At 42.7% G+C, this 22900-nt stretch overlaps 2 long non-coding RNA genes across 2 annotated transcripts; both read left to right on the top strand.

Annotated features, from left to right (window-relative positions):
* Positions 1-2363: 2363 nt before the first annotated feature.
* Positions 2364-4032, top strand: LOC122995680. Its single transcript, XR_006406835.1, has 2 exons — positions 2364-3451; positions 3535-4032. It is a non-coding gene; the product is annotated as an uncharacterized LOC122995680 (long non-coding RNA).
* A 16845-nt stretch (positions 4033-20877) lies between these two features.
* LOC122995681 lies at positions 20878-22643 on the top strand. The gene is made up of 2 exons (XR_006406836.1): positions 20878-20946; positions 22369-22643. It is a non-coding gene; the product is annotated as an uncharacterized LOC122995681 (long non-coding RNA).
* Positions 22644-22900: the final 257 nt, after the last annotated feature.

Raw genomic sequence — 22900 nt, 5'->3', positions numbered from 1 at the left:
GCCACAAATCCAATATACACCCTTTGGTAGTGGTATAGAATAATGTCCGATCATTGTAGCCAGGTGATCATAATCATCAATAGGGTCTGATGGTGGTTGTTGTTTTAGAAGTTCATTCCTTTTTGTCTTATCATTGAGTTTTCTGTTGGGGTGTAAATTGTGTCACATTTAAATGTTCTTATGTGAATGGTTCCTTTACCTTCAACACACCATGTTAATGTCTTTGGGACCATTGTGAGGGTGAGAGGGTCAGGAGTGTTGCAAGAGTGACAGTTGGTATATAGTTGGTGGCAGTTTAATTGTCTGATTGGAGGTGGGTTGGGACAAGCACAGTGTTCGTAGGTTGAGATAAAGTGTATTATGTGGCAGGTGTCACAGGAAGTGATGGGCAAGGCCATCAATGGGAGTCCGTCTGTTGTGCTGTGTGGGATGAATCCACATACATAACAGTTTTTTTGGGGTTGGGGCTGTTATCAGCTAGCATTTTCACCAGTTGGAGGTTCATATATTTTGGGTGTGTTCCCCTTTTGTCGTATCGAAAGGTCTCGTTTGTGATGTTTGTAGGATTGTTTGATTTTGGTGGTTGTGAGCATGTTGGGGTTTGTTGTGTATCTTTTCCTGGGTCTGTGGTGCCTGTTATGACTCTCGGTGGGTGTTGTACATGTTCTTCTGGGGCTCTGGGCCCTGTGGTGTTCCTCTTCTCCTCCAGCGGCTGCGGGCGCTGTACCTCTTCTTCTGGGGCTCTGGGCCCTGCGGTGCTCCTCTTCTCCTCCGGCGGTTGCGGGCGTTGTACCTCTTCTTCTGGGGCTCTGGGCCCTGCGGTGCTCCTCTTGTCCTCTGGTGGCTGCGGGTGCTGTACCTCTTCTTCTAGGGCTGTCAGCCCTGCGTTGTCCTTCGGGGGAGGAGTTTCTTCCCAGAGCTGCAGCCACCCCTCTACGGGCCCACAGGTGATGAAGAAGAAAGCCCACAGGATGAAGATGGATCCTGCCGTTTTCTGGTGCATGGTGGGGGAGGCGTCTTCTTACAGTGGGATGCGTGGACCCACGTGGGGCGACCTTCACACTTGATTGCTGTGTTGGTGGTAAGCAGGACGTGTTGTGGTTTGGACCAGCGGGGTTTCAGGGCGTTTTTGCCTCGGAACTCTCTGATGCAGACCCAGTCTCCTGGTTGGATGTTATGGCACGGCTGGTCACTAGGAGGAGACTGGACAGCTTTTACTTGTCTGTGGATTGACTGAACAGCAGAGGTTAGGGCAGAGCAGAATGATATCATTGATTCATCCATAGCATGAAGATCCATCTTCTTCATGCATAGTATTGAATTACTTGGTACAGTCATTGGTCTACCCGTAATAATCTCATGAGGTGTAAGTTTGTGTTTCCTGATGGGTGTGGACCTCATTGACATGAGGGCCAATGGCAATAGTGATGTCCATTTTAGACCTGTTTCAGCACACAGTTTGGCTAGTTTGTTCTTCAGAACACCATTTTGTCGTTCAACTAGCCCTGCAGACTGAGGATGGTATGGACAATGTAGTCTTTGTTTAATTCCCAGTGAGTTACAGAGTTCAGTCATTATTTGTCCAGTGATATGAGTTCCTCTGTCTGAGTTGATGCTCTGTGGGATGCTGAATCTTGGAACAATGTCTTTCAGCAAGCATTTCACTACAGAAGCAGAGTCAGCCTTTTTGCAAGGCCAGGCTTCAGGCCAGTTTGAAAACATATCTATACATACAAGAACATTATCATATCCATCACACTTCGGCATATGAATAAAATCTAGCTGTAGAGCTTCAAAGGGTCCCTGAGGGGGGATGTGTCGACATTGTTGTCTGTACTGTTTTCCCAGGGTTGTGCTGTTGACAAATCAAACATTTCTCACAGTACTTTTGGGCACAGGATGTAAATCCTGGAGCATACCAGTCTTTCAACACTGTCAGACACATTCCTCCTTTACTTACATGCGATAAGCCATGTGACATGCGTGCAAGCCATGGGTACAGGGACGTAGGTGCCACAATGCGGCCGTCATTGTGGACCCACAAGTTATTTACATATTTACATCCATGGGAAAACCACAACCTATGCTCCTCCACATCAGCAGTCTCCTGTAAGAGGGCTACATCATTAAGAGAAGCAAAGTCGTTAGCGGGTATGGAAGGACAGAGCTTTACATGGACAGGATTGCCAATTTTGGCAGCTGTTTTGGCCGCATGGTCAGCCAAAGCATTGCCTTTTGAAACAGGATCATTGGATTTGGTGTGGGCTTCACACTTAACAACTGCAATAGATGAAGGTAGTTGACATGCGTCTAGCAGTTCACCGATTAATTTGCCATGTTTAATGGGTGTCCCCGAGGATGTGATGAATCCTCGGTTCGCCCATAACATGCCAAAGTCATGTAAACATCCAAAGGCATACCTGGAGTCGGTGTAAATGGTAACAGTTTTACCTTTGGCCAGGTAGCAGGCTCTCATCAGTGCATACAACTCAGCTACTTGGGCGGAGCTTGAGGGTGGCAGGGCGACGCTTTCAATAATTGAAAAACTAACACAAATTGCATACCCTGCGTATGGCACTCCATTTTCTCTATAAGCAGAGCCGTCAGTATAGAAAACCAAGATCAGAGTTAGGGATAGGAGGTTTTGAAAGGTCAAGACGAGCTTTAGATGGACATGAGATGACATTCATGCAGTTATGAGGATCACCATCCTCTTCTGTAGGCAGAAGTGAAGCAGGGTTAAGGATGATACATCTTTTGAGTGTAATGTGTAGAGCAGTGAGTGTTAGTACATATTTTGCCTCTCTGGTCCCTGTCATGTGTCTGTGTGCCTCTCTGGTGATTAGGGTGAGTGCATCATGCGGGACCATGACTGTGAGTGGCAAACCTAGAACAATATCAGCAGAATTGTTAATTGTAAGTGCAGCTGCAGCTACAGGTTTTAGACAGGGTGGAAGTCCTCTCTCTACTGGGTCTAATTTGGAGGAAAAAATAAGCAACAGGTCTGTAAGCAGAGTCATGGCGCTGAGTGAGAACAGATTGTGCAAATCCACATTTCTCATGTACAAAAAGGTTAAAAGATTGATTGTAGTCAGGAACTCCTAGTGCAGGAGTTGTCAACAGTACCTGTTTGAGCTTATTAAAAGATTCCTGGGCTTGTTGTGATCAGGTGAGTGGCTGGGAACATGTTTAGGGTTTGGAAATATCTTGGAGTGGTGTTGTAAGTGATGCATAACCAATTATCCATTGTCTGCAGTATCCTGTCATTCCCAAAAATGTTTTCATTTGTGACATAGTAGTGGGTTTGGGTACTTCTATCTCTATATGGCTTTTATTCTGGAGGCAATTATGACTCTTGTTGAACCAAAAAGTGTGTGTCTAGATTTTGATCTATCAGGGATGCAAGCACAGCTATTATGTTATGTTGGTTAGTCTAAAACGATGCCATCTGGTGTGTAATAGATGGTGCAGTTTAGTTTCCATAACAAATCTCTCCCTAATAGATTTACGGGTGTGGTGTCTGACAGAAGAAAGGAGTGTGAAGTTGTGAAACTTCACATGCTTTCAGTGAAAGGACCTTCAGATACAGGTCTGCTGGAGGTGCCATAGACAGAGTTTATGTGGATTGGGTTGCTGCAAATGAGCAATTTCTCACCCCAAATGAAGGAATTCTCAATGCCTCTTTTCCAGGAGGTCAACTTTGTCCAAATTGTGAAGTCCTACAGGGATTCTCTGCCATTTTCTCTGCTCCGCCTGTGTAGTGAGATACTTAGAAAAACTGTTATAATTTGATCTACAAACAATTTTGTTTAGTCTCAGATCACCATATCATTCCTACAACAGTCATTTTCTAAGATTTGGAAAAGGAAAAAACATAAAACGCGTTCCTCAACAGTTACAGACAAAGACACATGTGAAGTGACAAACATCAACAAAAACTTTGCAATATGAGATTTGGAAAAGGAAAAGAAAACATAAAACGCGTTCCTCAACAGTTACAGACAAAGACATACGTGAAGTGACAAACATCAACAAAAACTTTGCAATATGAGATTAAATCTTTTGATTTAATCATTCATATTTGTTTTGGTGCTTCCGGAAGACTTATCCAATTTTTTTTTAAAGTGTTATTTTGTTTTAGATTTTGTGTTGGTCATTTGGTTCTAGTTTTTTTTCTAGTTATACTGCATTGTTTTATGCTTTGAGTTGTATTATTTCTTTCTAGCTGTGGCATTAGTTTCATTAGTTTTAACTCGGCGTTGTGTTATTTCTTTCTAGTCGTTACACTAGTTGCACTAGTTTAAACTCTGCGTTGTGTTATTTCTTTCTAGACTCTTAGTTGCGTAGGATTTTACATTTGTGGCTAATTTCTTTCTTTACCACATTTTTCTCTTATTTGTTGTAAATGTTGTTCCTTCAACATTTATTTTCTCTTATTTGTTGTAAATGTTGTTCCTTCAACATTTATTTTCTCTTATTTGTTGTAAATGTTGTTCCTTCAACATTTATTTCCCGTACTTCAATTTTTATTTTCTTTATATCACGTTTTCCTATTTTTTTTTTTTTTTTTATGTTGCAACAAATTTTAAGCTTTTGGTACCATTTACCATACATGTATTTAACAGGACCAGTCAACACTTTCCCATACCCTCTGCTAAAATAACTTACATTTTCCTTCCGTAAAATCCCTTCAAAAAACAACTTTCATATACACCTACTTTTGCCCACAATTCACTTACCAAATCTTTCAAATCAACATTCTACTCAGAAGATACAAATCATTTTTTTTTGTGTAAGGAGAGCGAGTCAGATTCTTACAAATGAAATATACCTGTTTCTGAGTATTGGGAGAACTAGTCAATCCCTGGGAGAACAAATCACCCTACTTCTTCACTGGAACCTGCGTAGGCCTACTCACTAGTCCCCTTTTGGACTATTTCTCAGTGTTTCCCAAACACTGTGGACCAACCCTTGGTCTTATCCTCGTCAGGATCTATTTATCTGTCACTGGATGTTACTGGAGATATAAAACCTTAAGAAGAGCGAGTCAGATTCTAAGGCAAGGAAGAAGCAAGTAACCTCACAACAAAGTCAAGATTCCTAGGTTATGAAACTACAAGCGTTTCCTAAACATCTACAGAAACATCTCCACAGACTATCTCTCAGTGTTTCCCAAACACTGGGGACCAACCCTTGGTCCTATCCTCGTCAGGATCTAGTTCATAATGGCCATTTTATCTGTAACTGGATATTACTGGAGATATAAAACCTTAAGAAGAGCGAGTCAGATTCTAAGGCAAGGAAGAAGCAAGTAACCTCAGTTATGAAACTACAAGCATTCCTAAACATCTACAGAAACATCTTACAGAGAACACATCTCATTAACCCCCATACACAACCACACAGCAAACTTACTTAAAATCAGGATGGCGTCACCCTTCTCTGGGATTCCAATTCCACAGACCTCCAACAATACACAGATTTGGTCACTGGTGTGTTTTTGGTCTGGGAAAGGAGTCTCCGTTGAAGGTCTCTTGCCATCCGGGTCACGGCACCATTTGTTGAAGAAATTTCACTCAAGTCCTTGTTCAAAGTTTGCTGTGGTGGAAGTGGTTTAATAGCATTCCGGAAATGCGGTGAGCATACTGACACAGAGCTGGTCTGATACAGTAGACTGACCCAGAGCAGAAGAAATGGCAAGACTTTATACAGCGAGGATCAAAGTAGTGACCAACAAATGGTAAACAAAAGATAGGGGGGGGGGGGCATTTACATACAAGATCGAGGCAAATCCAGGGGCAAGACAGGAGGGGTCAAATCAGCAGGGGTCAGGAGGTGAAAAGGACAATTGGCATATGTTTGATCAAAGAGTTGTCTCAGACGTCACTTGATTATCAAGTCTCCAAACCAAATGTGTGTTCTCCTTTAATTATTAAGTCTGCTCCCAAAATGGTATTCTTCTTCAGAAGCTTTGTGCATATTCCAGTAAAGGTCCTCCTAATATGCCGTACCTGGAAGGTTGTGTCATGTCCACATTATATACGCATCTGCGTGCGTGAACCTCAGCAGGAAGCTCATCAGCAGCCAAATGGATATTATTAGGAAACCTTTTCCTGGCCTCTTTACATCACCCTTATCCAAAACAAGGTCAAGGTCTGCTCTGGTGATGTTTTCATTCTCATGAAGGAATGCAAGAACGGTTAGTGAGTTACAGGTGCACTGGTGATTTCTGGTTTCCTGGCTGTATTTAAGAGAAGCTTGTCTGCAGGATGCACAAACATGTGTTACAGAAGGCTGATGTCCCAGGTAGTTTACACTGTCTGCATGAAAAGGCGCTGCTACAAAGGAAGCATCACTGTGACATCCTGTCTTTACAATATCAGCATGAGAGATCTTTGTTACACGTGATCCATCACGTTGACCTGTGTTGTTTACCCGGTAAGCATGAGAAGGCCCTGCTACACACAGATCATCACTGTGACATCCTGGCTTTACAATGTCAGCATATACCTCTGGTACACATGATGCATCGTGTTGACCTCCCTGTTTTACACTTTGTGCATGAGACACTGCAGACATCATGACTTCTCCACTGCTCTGAGGACCAACACATTCTGCTTGTTCAGTTGTTGCTGCACAGTGAATCTCATTCAACCTCTGCCAGCGCAGGCTTGCAGCTTGGGACTTCTTACTCTTCCTTGGCATTGTTGTTGTGCTCCAAAACCACTAATGTTATTGTTTTACTTCAATCGTACACAAGATATTAAACACAATATTGATGAAAAAAGATTACTGTTAACGTAGCAGGATCAGACAAAAGATGAAACCTATGTCTGCTTTAGTAATCAAAAGCACTTGGAAAATTAACTCACAGAAAAGAGTTCAGGTTTATGTTTCAAAACTATTCAATTTACAATTATTAATGAAAGGAACAGACTATTAACAGCGGCCAAAGTTTTTTTCCCCAGAAAATCCTTGTCAAGCCTGTGGAAATATCTTTAAGGTAAAACTTTACACTATAGAGAGATCTGTGCTAATGCTCAATTTTTACTTTACTGATATTCAGTGTAAGAACTGAAGTTTAACAGACATTTATTATTATTAGTGTGAGTGCTTGTCAGCATTTACACTAATAATAATAAAGATTCGGATAACAATAGTGTGAATGCTTGTCAGCATTCACACTAATAATAATTCTAATAATTATTCACACTTCGAGCTGGTCAGCACTCGGGCCCTAATAATAATTCCTTTGGATACAAGAGGGCTTCGCGCTGGTCAGCGCTCGGGCCCTAATAAAGATTTTTCAGCATTCACACTTTTGTTATCCAAATCTACTAGAAAAGTCTGCAATTTCTAAAGAAATTGCGTGTGGGAGTTGCAAACGGCTAGACGCTGCCGCTGCCGCTGCCAGCTGCTGCCCCTGCCGGCTACTGCCACTCTTGTTATTGCTACTGTTGCTGCAAATTTCTGTTCAGCAGTTATTATTCACATTTTTTTTAGCGCCACCTACAGGTGAAATCGTATCAAATACCACACACTTCTTAAACATCCATGTTTGTATAATTTTGCTGAATTTGGTCACCATGGATTGTTGAATTTAAGATATTTAACTTAATAAGTAATATGGTGGTGTTTCACTAATGGCCACAAGGTGGAGCTATTGGCACTGTGTTTCACTATGTTTCACCAAATTTGATGTGTTGAAAAATTTGATAAAATGTAAAAATTAACCCCCAAAGTGCCAAAATTTGCTCGACAGCGCCACCTAAAAAACCAAAACTCAATTATTCGTCTCATCAAAACCTACAAATCATACACTGACACTCCTGACCTAAATCCAACAGAAAGTCTGCAATTAGCCTCTCAATATAAGTCTTCGCCTCAATTTTGGCCTCTGAACAAACGCTATCTCCTCCAAGGGCATTAATTTTATCAGCTTCAAATTTGAATACATGACTTATGACACTGTGCTGAACAAAAGTTGTTAAAGACTTTGTAATAACTCGAACGGTTGGATTTTATAAGCCCTAAAAGTTGCAGTGCCACATCACATCAGATGTACCCCTTACAATGTAACAGAATGGGGGAGGCATGGACTTTCTGTCAAACAGGGGCTTCTGACGTCTAAACTATACGTCTGACCACTTTCAAACCTGTATCAATGGATTTGTCACAAAATTTCCTACTAAAAAATATGATTTTTAATGTAAGTTTTGGCCAAAGTCATGGGATTTATGAGGATATTTCACAAGAAGAGTACTCTGAAATTCTTCTCTCCAACTGCTCCTGGTGATGTCACTGCCTCAGTGCTGTGACACATTTCGCAATACACACTCATTATAAAATCACAGAAGAAGCAACAAAAGACTTTAAAACTCAGACTCTAATATCTCAAAAACAGTAAAAGATAAAAAAACATGTAAATTCAAGATTTGTAGGTCAAAGTCTTGTGACTCATTTAAAGTTCAAATGAAGTTTGTATCTAAAACTATGTGGAAGCAGTAAATGTTCAAAAAGGTGTGGGTTCACTCACACTCTACATAAAAATGTCTGAGTATTTTCCTGTGTTCAGCTGCAGTTATTGTCTCTACACACCTGACAGTACACATTTCAATCAAACTTTGACCAGGTTATGTGGGTTAAAAGTCTTTCCTTTTCTAAAAGTAGACTTAGAAATTAGAAATTAATTTGTTTTACACACAAACTCATCAAGAGTTTTCAATTTACTAATTGAAATTAAAGTGAATGTGCCCAAAACTTGCATAATTTTGATGACACAGGTGTGAGCAAGACAGACATCTCACCCTGCAGAAAATTCTCATCCTGTCAATCAAACTTTCAAAGTAAAAGCACACCACACTTGTAAGAAATATCCCTCATTTTTAAAAAGCAAAATGATCTGATCCTAACGGGCCAGAGTGCGAGGTCCCGACCAACGCTGCTTGCAGCTTTAATTCCTTCAGATCCGATAGGGCCTTCGCACTGTTTGGTGCTCAGGCTCTAATAATTCCTTTGGATACAATAGGGCTTCATGCTGGTCAGCACTTAGGCCTTAATATTTCCTTCAGATTCAATAGGGCCTTTGCACCATTCGGTGCTTGGGTCCTAACAAGTGAGTGAACCAGCAATATGAGCTTCCCATCTACAGGATAAGAGGATTAGAGTCATGCTTGGTGCATGGTAAGAGCTCGTAATACTCTACAGACATAGTGTAATGCCTAATACACCACACACACTCAGGCCAACCAAAGAAAAAAGAAAACAAAAAAAAAAATGGGGCTTCACACAGTAGCGTATTATTATAACAACATTAAGAGTGGCCTAAGAAATATATGTGTATATATACCTGTAAGGATCATGCCACTCTGACTCACACTTCACCTATGAATAACAGAATGGGGGCTTGTCTCAACCCCTAGAATGGACTCAAGTTGTGCAATGGACTCAGTGAAACAACACACTGGCCTAATGAGTCTACCAAACAATGAGGTAAGTTGGCCATCTGCATTTGATGCCTGTGGTAGATTGAAATGGACAGGAGTCGGTTGCGGTGGGGTAGCAGGAAAAGCTGCTGGGGAATCCACAGCAGGAGCAGGACCATCTGACGCAGGGGAGGCCTCCATAGAGGGAGGTGGTGGATGGTCAGGACCATGGGACTCATCAATGGAGGACTGCTCATGGACCCATGAGGCAGTGCGGCCTTTGTCCCAGTCAGCAACACTTAGTCATGTTCGAGGCAGGCAAGGACACAAGACCAGTAACACCATCCAAGGCTTCATCCAAGGGCAGGAAGTTGATCTGAAGGAGCAGGTTCTGGTGAACAATTTCCTTCTCTATCTCTGATCTGGTAGATGTGCAGGGCAGGTTTTGAGGCTACCATGGTGTAAACAACACGCATCCACTTATCAAAAAGCTTACGCTTCTCCTTGGTGCCCTTGTTTGCCAGCAGCACCTGGTCACCAAGAGACAGAGGCTGACCTTTGACCCGTTTGTTGTACTGGTCACACTGATGACTCTGCTCAGCTGTGCAGTTTTTCAGAGCCACTGCCATAGCACAGTGTAGGTCTTCCAAAAGGGACTTCACATAAGCATCATAGTCACACAGTCACACCATGGAGCGCATTCTTGAAGAGGAGGTCAATTGGCAGCTTAGGCACTCTCCCAAACACAAAATAGAAAGGTGCAAACCCAGTGGTCTCATGAGCAGTGCAGTTGTATACAAAGGTCATGATCTGGATCATCTGCGGCCATTTCTGTTTGGAATGTGGCGTCAGAGATCTCAGCATGTTGCCCATGGTGCGGTTATACCTCTCCGTACCACCGTTCCCCATAGGTTGGTAAGGTGAGGTATGGGATTTGTCAACCTCAGCCAACTTCAAGAGCTCAGCAATCAGCTCACTTCAAAGTTTGCTCCCTGGTCAGAGTGAAGGTGCTGAGAGAAGCCATAAATGCAGAAAAAAGTTTTCCCATAGCTTCTTGGCTACTCTCTTGGCAGTCTGGTCCTGACAGGGAAAAGCATGTGTCAACTTTGTGAAGTGATTTGTGATCACAAGAACATCCCCAAAGTTGTTGTTACTGTCTTCAGCTGACCAGAAGTCACCACACATGAGTTCCAGAGGGGCAGAGGTCTTAATGCTCTCCTGTGGGGCCCTTGCAGAAGGCTCAGGAGTCTTGCTGAGGACACATCTGTGGCATCTCCTCACATGATTGGGTACATCCTTCTCAATGTCATACCAGAAGAAACGCTGACAAGCCAGAGAAAGTGTGCGGGGCTGACCTTGATGACCAGCACTGTCACGTACATCAGACAATGCGTCTGCCTTCAGGTACTCAAGCACGACAAACTGAAATCTCTTCTGTTTGATCAAGGGGTCTCTTGTAATCCTGTAGAGGATGCCGTTCAAGAGTGTCAGTTTGTCCCACTGCTTAAGGACTCTCAGAGTTTGTTGACTCTCATTACGCGATCCTGTCCAAGAAGGCAACACACCCTGGCCAGGAGGTTCCAAGGTGTTGAGGTGGTCAGCGAGAGAGGCTGTGCACTGCCTAGGAACAAAGTCCCATTCATCCAAGGAGGAGAGAAGAGAGGAGACATTTCCTTCAGACAGCAATCCCTCAATGGCAGAAGAGGGGGAAGGGTCTCCCAGTGACTGGCTGGCAGGTGAGGCGGAAAGTGTCCTGCACAAATCCATCATTGACATCACAAACCTGGCCTAGCAGCTCAGAGTAAGGTTCATACAGCAGCCGCTCCCTCAAAGGCCTGACAAAAGGGTCTCTACTGAGGGCATCCGCCACCACATTCAACTTGCCTGGAATGTCTTTGATCTCAAAGGTATACGGAGCCAGTTTAGAGACCCAACGCTGCTCCCAAGCGTCAAGCTTTGCCTTGGTTAAGATGTACATGAGAGGATTGTTATCTGACCAGACAGTGAATCTGTGGCCCTTGAGCCAGAGGCTGAACTTATCACAGAGCCAAAAACTCCAACCTGTGGGCAGGATAGTTTGCTTGACTGCGACTGAGCATTCGCCTGCAAAAGCGATGGGCCTTGCTTTCTCCTCACCAGCTGGCACCTGGGACAAGATAGCACCCAGACCATCAAGGGAAGCATCAGTGGAGAGGATGAAAGGCCTATCAACGTCTGGATGTGCCAGCACCATGCTGTTGGGGAGTGCCCTTTTAAGAGCTTCAAACGCCTCCTCACTGGCAGGAGTCCGATCCTTAGGAGTCAGTTCATGAAAAGTACCGGCTCTCCGTTGACCAGGAGCCCTTAGCACTCCTCTTCTGCCTGCAGTCAAGGCGTACAGTGGCTTAGCGATGGAAGAGCAACCAGCAATGAAATGCTAGTAATACAGCACCATCACAAGGAAAGACTTGACCTTCTACTGACATGGAGTACAACCGTCATCATTCATGAGGTCCTCCTTCCTGAAAGCTAAGATGACCTTCACTTTTTCCTGGTCAACTGAGACACCACTGCTGTCCACCATGTGGCCAAGGAACCTCAGAGACCTGCGAAGAAAGTGGCACTTCTTCTGCGCCAGCTTCAGGTTGTTGGTTCTGAGACGTGAGAAGACGGTCTCCAGTCGTTTTAGGGCTTCCTCCTCAGATGGAGCAAAGACGAGTAGATCATCCAAGTAGCAGAGGAGACTGGAGAAGTCACCGAAGACACTCTGCATAAAGGATGCTGGACTGTTGCACAGACCCTGGGGAAGCCTGTTGTACTCATACAGGCCTAAGGGTGTCGTGAAGGCCATGTACTGCCGGTCAGACTCATGGAGGGGGATGTTGTAGCACCCCGATGTGAGATCAATGGTAACCCTAATGCCTGAAAAAGGCATTTCCACCAAGAGCAGCAAGGCAGTCAGCCTGGTGGGGCAGTGGGCGGGCATCCTTGACGGTTTTGGCATTAAGCCAGCGAAAGTCAGTACAGATCCTCAGCTCTCCTGACTTCTTCCAGACTAGGACCAACAGCGAAGCATGTTCACTGACCGACTTACTGATGATGTCTTTCAACTCCATCTCAGACAGCACCTCCCTCAGTTTATGATAGTGTGCTGGAGGGACACGGAGATAGGGTAGCCGGAAGGGGCGATCATCAGTGAGGTGAATAAACTCCTACGCTTCCCCACAGTCCAGCTTGTGTTTGGAGAAGACATCCTGGTAAGTAAGAACAAGGTCAGCCAGCCGCTGTTTCCATTCATCTGACACTTCGCAGCTTTCAAGGTCGATGTCTGCCAATCCACAGTCCTTAAGCTGCTGGGGGGACAGAGGTGGTATCTGAGTTGGAGAGGGGAAGGTCCTCCACAACAACACAAGGAAAGACATCTGCAACCTTTGTGTTGCGGCAAAGGGTCACAGGTCTCTTTGTAGGGTTGAGGATCTTCACCGGGACCCAGCGATCCCCCCACATGGGTGTTACAACCCGTCTGACAATGATGTCTTTCAGAGCTGAACGGCAAGAGATGGGCTCCACGATGACCATGCTCCCAGGTGACACAGGGGCACCACCGGGTAACTTCCCCCACACTAGATACTCCTCCTGTGGTGCAAGGGTGACAACCTGTCAAAACCTGACGGTGCCAACCTTGTCGGGTAGCTCAGGACCAGACCAACGCATGATGCAACTGAGCAACTGGAGGAACTGCTCACACTCTGGGCCGAGGCGTTGGAGCGGATGACCTCCCAGTATTTTGCATCAGACTTCATTCTCTCTATTATGGGCCTGATAACATTGCTTCCAATCATAAGCTCATCCCTCTGCCCTGGAACAAGGAAAGTTGACACAATGAATTTGGACCCATAAATCTCAATGTCCAGCTCATAGATACATCTGGGTTGTGTTGTAAAGCCACCACAGCCAACAAGGACCACCTTCTAAGGCACAGCCTGAGGACTTGGGAGAGCACCAGTGGCTTTGAGCTTGGACTCTGCCTCTTCACTGAGCATTCATGACATGCTCCCTGAATCAAGCATTCCCCTCAAGGTAGACTGGCCCCCAATGGACACAGGAGCATAAAACAGGTCGCTGGCTCCTTTCACTCTGTGTGAACCCACAATAGTCGCTGTTTTGTCATCCGGAAGATTACCACAGTAGTTCACATAGATTGACTGCAAATCCTCTTCCTCATCGAGGGTGTCACTAGCACCGCCCATGCTACCCCTCTCACTACATGGGCGGGCTAGTTAAAATCAGCATTGGAGGGAGAAAGGGGTAGCACGACTGGAGAATGGGAGGCCTGTGGCTACTCATGTCTTATATGACTGGGACTGAAGCAGTTGAGGCACAATCTGTAAAGTCTAAAGTGTGCATGGGTTGAGTGTTCCCTGGAACCACAAACTCTGCATGTGAGGGGCTCAGAGCCTTGCAGGCCACGGGGCTGACCAGCCTGATGGTGGGCTGGCTGACAGTTGACTGGCTGACGGTTGCCTGACCTTTGACTGGTTGCAAGGGAAGCACTGCACAAGGGCAGAACTTTGTCGAACATAGCCACAACCTGTTGAACACCAGGTTCAGTAACTGGTGGGTCAATGGCGACAGGAGCAGGATCAGAGACAGCAGCAGGAGGTGGACTGCAGGAAAGGGCAGAAGCAGGCAGAGAAGTAGGAGGGGGCTTTTGCTGGTACACCACCGAGGCAGCATGAGACATGCCACAATTAAAAGGATTAGGGGAATCAGTCATAGGGCTCTGGCTGTAAGCTGACAAACCCACTTCATCGGGGCTGGGCTACTGTCTTCCTCACATTCTTCATGTGACTGTCCAGACGTTCCTGAACTTCAGCTGCGGTCCACCGCTCGGATGCCTTCAGCTGGAATGACACGGCGAGACTTGGGTTGGGACAGTGATTAATAAACATCATGACCACCTCGGCACTGGGGTCCTCCACTGATCTACCTCGCCTTTGGTGACACTCATCAGCAGCATCAATGGACTTGTTAAGGCAAATCCAGTAATGCATAGCATCCTCATCAGCATGGGGAATGGTGCTATAGAAATCTTTCATGGGTAAATATGAGTATGACAACTCACTAAAGTCATATGTCAAACACAGCAGTGGGCAGGTAAGTTGTACTCAGCTCAGGGCTGCGGAGTGACACCTTCACTACATCCCTTGCCTTGCCTGTTAGTCTGGATATTATCAGGTCAAACATTTCAGCATGAGTGTCACATTTAACTCTATTCATGTAACATTTTACCATGTCCTCCCATTTATGAACAGAGAATGCATCAGTATGGTCTCTGCTAAAGTAAGGAGGAGCTTTGGTGTCAGACTGGACAACAACCTTCAACTGTGACAAATCAGCATGACTGGGTAACTGACTAGCAGGAGACTGAGGCTGGACAGCACTAGGCTGATGCATAGTGCTTAGACTGCCTGAAATACTCTCTCCAATCTGTCTGGCCAAGTCTGTTATCATGTCACCAAAAGCTTCAACAGAGATGACTTGTGTTGGCTTAGGGTCTGACTTGGTGTGGAACTAGCAGTGGGGGCCAACGGTGGATCAACAAGTGACTGATCAACAGTGTAGTTGGGAACACTTGAGGACACAAACCCAACCCTACTAGCAATCTGCTGGCCCCTCCCCACCCCAAAGGTGACATCATGCCCACAACCAGCCATTGTATGAACCTCAAAAGTATCACTCCCTGACATTACAAACTAAGGGCAATGGTGGCAGGAACCAGAAAAAATAAAAATAAATAAAAAATAAAATAAACAAACTTCAGACGTCAGGTAGATTGTAAACAGCTATGGGCAAATCAACAGTATGAGCCTAGCACAGCTGAGTCAGAAAAAAAAAACCCACAAGGCAACTAAAATTATTTGTACATGGTCACCACAAGTGATGTGGTACATCATGATAACACATTGTCACGGCACTGATGTAAAACAAATAGGCTCACCAAATACCTGACCAAAATAATTTATGGTGTCCATCATACAGACCACATTTGGGTTATTATGTCTTCTTAGTTCTGTATAGACTCTTGTATTTCTGTCTTTTATGACTAAAGTGTTCCTTTAATGTACTGGCCGACCACAACTGATTCATCAGCACAAACTGACATGAAAGAAAATCACGAGAAAAAGAAAGTGAGAGAGAAAAAGCAAAACACATCGCAAACCAGTGTATTAGTGTCCCTAGTGTCCCTAACCTTATTACTGTCTAGCACACCTGTGCACGCACTTGGGAGCGAGCGCAGCTTCCCAAAGCTGGAGAGCAGGGAGGAGTAGGAGAGAAAAGCCAAGCAGCCACACCCCGTGGCCCAGACGAGCGCCGATCAGTGAGATGCAACAGGTTGGGTGGCACCAAGTGTAACTGGTGGTTTCTAGTGTTGTGTTATGAGGAAGAGGCTCAGACCAGGGTGTCTTTGGAGGCGACCATTTATTCCGGCAACTGATGACAGAAGTAAATAACAAAATCCTCCGGTCAATTGTGACAGCTAACTTGAGCTCCTCTCCCATGGAGTACAACAAGAAAAGGGCGAAGCAGCCATGTTGCAGTAAACACATTAAAACACAGAAAACATACCAGATGACAGAGGTAAATAACAAAATCCTCTGGTCAATTGTGAAAGCTAATTTGAGCTCCTACACAAATTAAATCACACACAAACCTACACCCATAATTCAAAGGGGGTGCACAATGTCGCTTACCTCTCCCATGAAGTACAACAAGAAAAGGGGAAAGGTAAAGGCGGGGACATCATTTATAGGGGGGGGCACCCACGGAAGTGAACTTAGGGGTACAATGAACTGAGTTATGACAACCCGATTGTGCTTGCCCAGGTATCCTCAGCACCAGGACACAAAGCTTTTGTAGGCCAGGTATCGAGCACGCCTGTAATGACAAATAACAAAAGAATGTCATGTGATAATTTTACATGTCTTATGTTTACTCTCAATTTCGGTAATTTCTTACAGAACAGGACACCAGAATATGACAGTTTGATTCATCAACCTGCAGCCTGCCTCAAATCATTTAGATGTATGGATGGACCAGGACATGGACAGCTTTTTATTTTTTTTAATATCCAGTAAATTTCCACGATCATACAATCAATTTTATGCTCATAGGCTGTTAGTCAATAGAGGTGTAACAAATGCTGATGATAGTTTTGTGTTGAAACAAGTCTGTTTCCACCTCTCTCCCTTCTACTTTTATTAAAAGATCGGCATTATTATATTCCAGAGTGCTGTTCTACATTGTATATAAAAGCACCACATGAATTCAAGCTATGTATTATCAGCATAGAGCTAGTTTATTATTAGTGTAACATTATATTTGCCTATATATTAGAGGCAAATTATCTTGGATTCAGTGCACATTGATCCTCAATACTTAGAATACTGTAACATGAACCCTCCTATAGTTTATTTTCCAATGGATTCATGTATATTTTAATCAACATCACTAATATGAATGCATAAAGAGTGCAACTTGGTTCTTCAGTCCTAAACTTTACCAGTTTTTGAAAGACAGGCATTTCATTTGATCAACACAAATGTAATTAGTACACATTCCAAACCAATAAAAAATATCTTATTGTCCACCTTACGCAGCTCTTTCCTTTATGTCTAGTGGCCCATGGCCTGCCTGGTATATGTTCAGGGCATTCTGCAGGGAGTAGGGGTTCAGGCAGACAGGCTCAAGGCCTGGATGAAGTGTCATGCACCGTGGCTCTTCAGGAAGCTCTCCACATCTATTCTGAACCTGTTGGAGTATGTGTTGGAAGGTGTTTAAGTGCTAGATATATAGAACTCTACTGTTTGTGTATTCATGCATTTGTTTCTCTATATGTGACCTGCCCAGCTGGAGGGTAAGGCACTACTAACCACACCTTAACCTGGGTCCACCCAAGACCACCTACTCTATACAGGTCAACACACAGATAAGTGTAAAGAAAATTAAACAGGGACGTGGCTTCAAGCACGATTGTATCAAAATTTATTTAAAAAGATCAATTTTTTTAAAAAGCAGTAATGTTGTAATATAACCAGAGACCAATTTATTAATATAAAGCAGGTTAATATCTGCCAAGTAGGTATTTAAGACTTTAAAATACCACACACACCCTCACATGTCATGCTGTTACTGAGCAAATGCGAAAAAAATTCAAATTATTCCTCACTCTGACAAAAGAGAGAGAAAAAAAGATATGATTAACAAGCCAGGCTGACTGGCAAAGGATAGCCTTTTTCCCACTTCTATTTCACCATGTGTTCACAGCACTGCCACCACCGCAAACACACACACACACACACACCTTGCAAAGTTAACACCCCTAGGTGTCGTGTAATACTTATCTGCACGCAGGTGCACAGCAAACCCCATGACCAGAGCCCCCAGAAGTACAGCCTGGATACCTAATGCTAAATAAAGGAGAGCAGAAATAGCATTAGTGCATCTGAAAAGATCATGCAGGTACGGTGGGTTTGTCTCACAAAACAAAATCACCAATATCACAAATCAATTAAAAATATACTGGACCATAAGAGGCAAAATAAAACACTAAATAGAACTAAACAAAACAAAAAAAAAGAAAAGAAAAGAAAAAAAACAAAGAGGCAAAACAAACTATAGGCAAAACAGTAGCAAACTATCTTAAAAAAAAATAAAGAGGAAAATTAAAAGAAAAATCCCAAATAGCCAGACCCTGGCCCTTGGCCCTCAATATGATATATGTTTAATTGTTTCATCCTACTGCTACCACAGTAACACCTGCCAATTATGGCACAGCTCAAATGCCCATCATCACTGGACCCCTTTATCACAAAGAAACTCGTCATTTTTGATAAGACTCAATACAATACCAACGGGCAATAACACAACTAGTAGCGCCTACCTCTACAGGTGAGATCTACCATCTCCCACAGATCTGGATGTTCAAAGCTGGGGTTGCCTGCACCTGGTATTTACAATTGCTGCCATTAATACAATGAAGAAAGCCTGGCAGTTTAATATGAAAACTACTACACATACCTCAAACAGGAAGTCAAAACTCCCTGTCTGCCACCGTGTTGGAAACTCTATAGTGATCTGCCTTACGCGATTGGAAAACAACTTCTTTCTTTTTGTGTGTCCTGTGAGTTATTTATAGTGTGCCCGGATGACAATTGAATGGGATGTGTTTGCAATGTCGGCGTTTTCCTTATATGGAAAGTGACATGCTAACTGAAAAAAGGAAGTGACATAGGTGGCCGTGACCAGCCCGGTAAAAGTGACTGTGCAGGGGCTAGGCAGGTAAAAGTGAGGTGAAGAAGAGGTTAACCCTGCTACATTTACATACAGCATTAATCTCCTTGCAGCAGACATTCTGATCCTCTGTGGGCATTATTTTGCATTCGCCACGGGTGGACCTGTACAAGTACAGTTCAATGTGTTCTGTGACTAAAGATTGTCAGCTATATGAGTTTTAAATTCTATATTATGAACGATCGTACAGTTATCTGAACAGATTAGAGCATATTTTGTTGCTCAGCTTGTGTGTTGCAATGATGACATTCAGCAAACCACACATAAAACATTGACCTGCAGATATGTGTATTTGATTGAAACTGACTGGTGGGGGTTCTTGCACATATATATTTGGTAATGTGCAAAAAACAAAACACATGAGGGCTGCTAGTTTGATCTGTGACTATATAGACAAAACTATCTGGTAAAGTGACAAAATATGTTTGCTATGTTTATTGATAGCCTAGCTTTATGTGGCTAATGTTAGGTTATGCTGGACTAATACATATTGCTAACTTATACATGGGAGGAAAAAATTATCATTCTGTTGCACACTGAGAGGAACGAGGTTGATTCTCAGGTAGGTCAGTGTCTTCTTGCTCAGAACTGGATTCTGGCTCTGGTGGCTCAAACATGTAGGGAAGAAGAAAGTTGCTAGACAAAGTAGTATCAATTTTTCACGTCGTAGTGGTGGTATTTGATTGACAGTTGACAGTTGAGCAGGGCGTGGTGTCAGCGCATTCAGCAGACATGCCCACAGCGTTTGAGAGTAGAGACAACAGCTTGGTTTTTCATGATTTTGAAGCCTAATTTTATATAATTGGCGATTTTTTAATCATTCAAATTTGGCAGGGTTGTTAATAACTCACTTCTCTGAGGTGTCAAACTCAGAAGACATATTAATTGTTGCTTTACACAGACATTAAATTTCTCATGGGGGTAAAACTGTGAGGTAAGAAAACTAACCTTACTTCTAGGTGCCATGATTTCAAACCGCTTTTACAAATTTACACAAGATCCTACAGGAAAATTACCAAAGTGGCTGCCTGCCAAAACTGCAGACGTGTTGAGTGTCACAACACAGCTTGTTTGAGGGGGAGAAGCGGGAAGAAACAGGGGTCATCATGGGTTGGCTGAGGTCGGCTAGACGTCACTACGATCCACCTGGAGTTGGGTTGGGTGTGCTTTGGCTCGACTCCAGGGATGGTTCATCTCGGGCACAACTCAGAGCAGAAAAACTGGCAATGGAAATGCACATCAATGTGCACATAAACGTGGCATGGTATGACTCAGCAGAGCCAAAAGTGCCAATGGAAAAACCCTATATTTTGTTGTATATGTGTATATATGTTATATGTATATGTGTTCAAGCCTGGACTCCAGTCAAGCATGTGAAACTTGGGGCAGAATGGACAAAGTCCAGTGGAGTTTCATTGCGAAACATGCAAATTTACCAGCACATTATATTGCTAATGTTGGCTGTGTGTGTGGTCTGATGTGTGTATGTGATGTGTAGGCTTATTAAGTTTTGTTAGTTTTGTGTGGCAGGACGGGTGGCTGTCATTTACCCATATTCTGCTGAGGTGCACACAGCTTGTGTGATTATTATTATTGTGATTATTTATAGGAAGGAGTTGCATTTTGCTTAAGAAATTAGCTGTTTGTTTTCGTGATAACTCTGACTCCCTCCATGCTGTTTGCTCATTACATTGACTGGACTATGTTAACTGATTATGTTAACTTACACAGTAAGTTAGGTTGGTAGTTTTTTGGGTTTTTTTTCATGACAAGGGAAGGGGGCTCAGAGTGTTTAAGAGGTTTAAGAGTCATGGTTGGCTACTAAATGTGAAAACAGTCAGCCTTTGCTTTTTATTTTCTCCAATACTACCTACCTTTGGTGTGAATATAATAAAATATGGTTATTTATAATGAAGGGAGTGTCATGCATTTTCCCCCAGTCATTCAGAAAGGCTCAAAAAATATTTGTAGCACCATGGAAGGTCAAGATAAAAAAAAAAAAAAAAAAATTAAGTCACACCCCAGCCTCCCTCTGATAAATAATGAACATTCCCTTAGAGGTGCTGGTAGGAGGATTTTGTTATTTTATGATATTTTCTGTGTATTTTGTTCATGGTCCTGAAGCTTTCCTTCCCTGTCATCCTGACTGATGAGGTGCTGAACTTCCTAGCTTGTAACTACATCGACTGTAAGAAAGAAGATGTATCATATTTCCTGAGGTAACACTTCTGATTCCTCTTGAAAATCATTAATATATTTTTCTTTTTCAATGATTTATGTCATCTTTCCAATTAATTTTTATTAACATTTGAACAACTGCTGGGCTTAGTGAGATGCCTCAGCAGGTGAGTTAATCACCTCCGAGATGATGTTGTGTGGTGTATTTTCATTAAATGTCATTGGTGTGCTTAAAGACAATATTAAGCTATGCAGATTGATTTTATAAGTTTATAAGCAATAAGGGCTAGTGTGATACAATTTGTATTGGTGTAGTTATAATCTCATGAACCATATTTAATCACAATGTACGTATAGAGGCACGGTAGAAGAATCATAATCATACACTGGAGAAATTTGAGTGTGTTTGTATTACATGTCACTTTGCTTGGGTCTGCATTAAAGTCTTCACCTTTTAAAAAAATACTCTCTGGAGGAGATCAAGAAATAAGGGTGTAAAATGACTAGAATAACTTATTAAAAAAAATAAAAGGCCAGAAGACAACTTGGCAATAATGGTGTAAAATGATTCCCAATACTTATATAAAAATTGGATATAATCAGGTAGAATTGAATATGCCAGCACATATCCTCAAACAGCTCAAAACCTGTTTTGAAGAGTTTTGACCAACAACGAGTGACGGAGATAAAAGTAACAGAATAATTGGTCAAAAATTAGGGAGGGTGGATGATAAGGTGTGACCTATGCCGACCCAAGGGAATAAAAACAATGCCCCAAAGAAAAAACCTTCGGAGCGATTTGGTTCTTTGTAAAAGTGCTACTTGCTCCCCTTCTTGCCGGCAATAAAGAACACTTTGCTGCTTGGACCTCTGACTCCCTTTTTATTTTCAAGAGAGAGTTTTTTGCTCTGGTACATTTTTCTGCAACAATTTGATACAACAGTTGTCAGCGTCAGTGTCGCAACGTTTTTGTCAACCACGGTAGTCAACTGGTTCACAAATACAGTTTTTCATAGCAATGTGTTTTTTTCTGTAGAAGACTAACACTTTAATTATCATGTCTTGGTCACACTGGATATTTGTTTTTGTTGTTTTTTTACCAAAAAGTTAATGAAGACACAACCCACCTGGAGCTCCAACTTTGAAATGAGATTTGAAATTGTTTGTCAACAAACTCAAGAATTTTGGTCCTGTAGATAAGAGCAAAATTACCTAAACTCAGTGTCCCACTGCTGACTTTTTAAAAAAATCATAACTCTTTTTAAATTTCATTAGATGTGCTGTCAATGAATTAATTCATTAGTACTGATGACATGCTTGTTTGCAAAGAAAGTTTTAGTGTTTTTGTCACATATGTCCTTGTCTGTATGTTTCTATAGTTGACTCAGCTGTCTCCCAAATCTCCCTAATTGGTCTATTTTCTCTTCACCAGGTACAGAAGCAAAATAAAGGAAGATCACAACCAATAAATGAGCCCTTGTGAGCTTACCAACAGAAGGATAAAGAGGAGAGAACACAGAGGAGAAAACACAAGAAAACATACAAAAAGACAACAAAATTTGTCAAGAAATCTACATAAAAATAGCCTCTGTATAAGGAACAGGATTGAATTAAAATGAAGGGATGTATTCCTGCCAATAAAGTATTAAGATATTTAAGATTTTATTTTAAGAAATAAAGTATCTATTAAAAGTGGGGTTTTTTGTTTTCCTTTTGTTAAACCTGGATATAGTCAACTGTTGTGTTTTTGTGTCTTCTGTCCATTTTCATATGATTGACTTCCCAGGTCATTACTTTTATTCTGTATGGTTGCAAAATTACTTCATACGGTCAGAAAAACCACATGCCTCCAGCTGCCAGAACTCACTATAGGCTTCAGGCAGTCAGTGGACTCTGGCGGAGATCTCATGACATAAAATGGGTATATCCATGCAGTCACAACATTTTTGGTCTTATATACTGTT

Source organism: Thunnus albacares, chromosome 13 (genome assembly GCF_914725855.1).
Source record: "Thunnus albacares chromosome 13, fThuAlb1.1, whole genome shotgun sequence".
NCBI classification, from domain to species: Eukaryota; Metazoa; Chordata; class Actinopteri; order Scombriformes; family Scombridae; genus Thunnus; species Thunnus albacares.
This window is presented reverse-complemented; position numbering and strand designations above follow the sequence as displayed.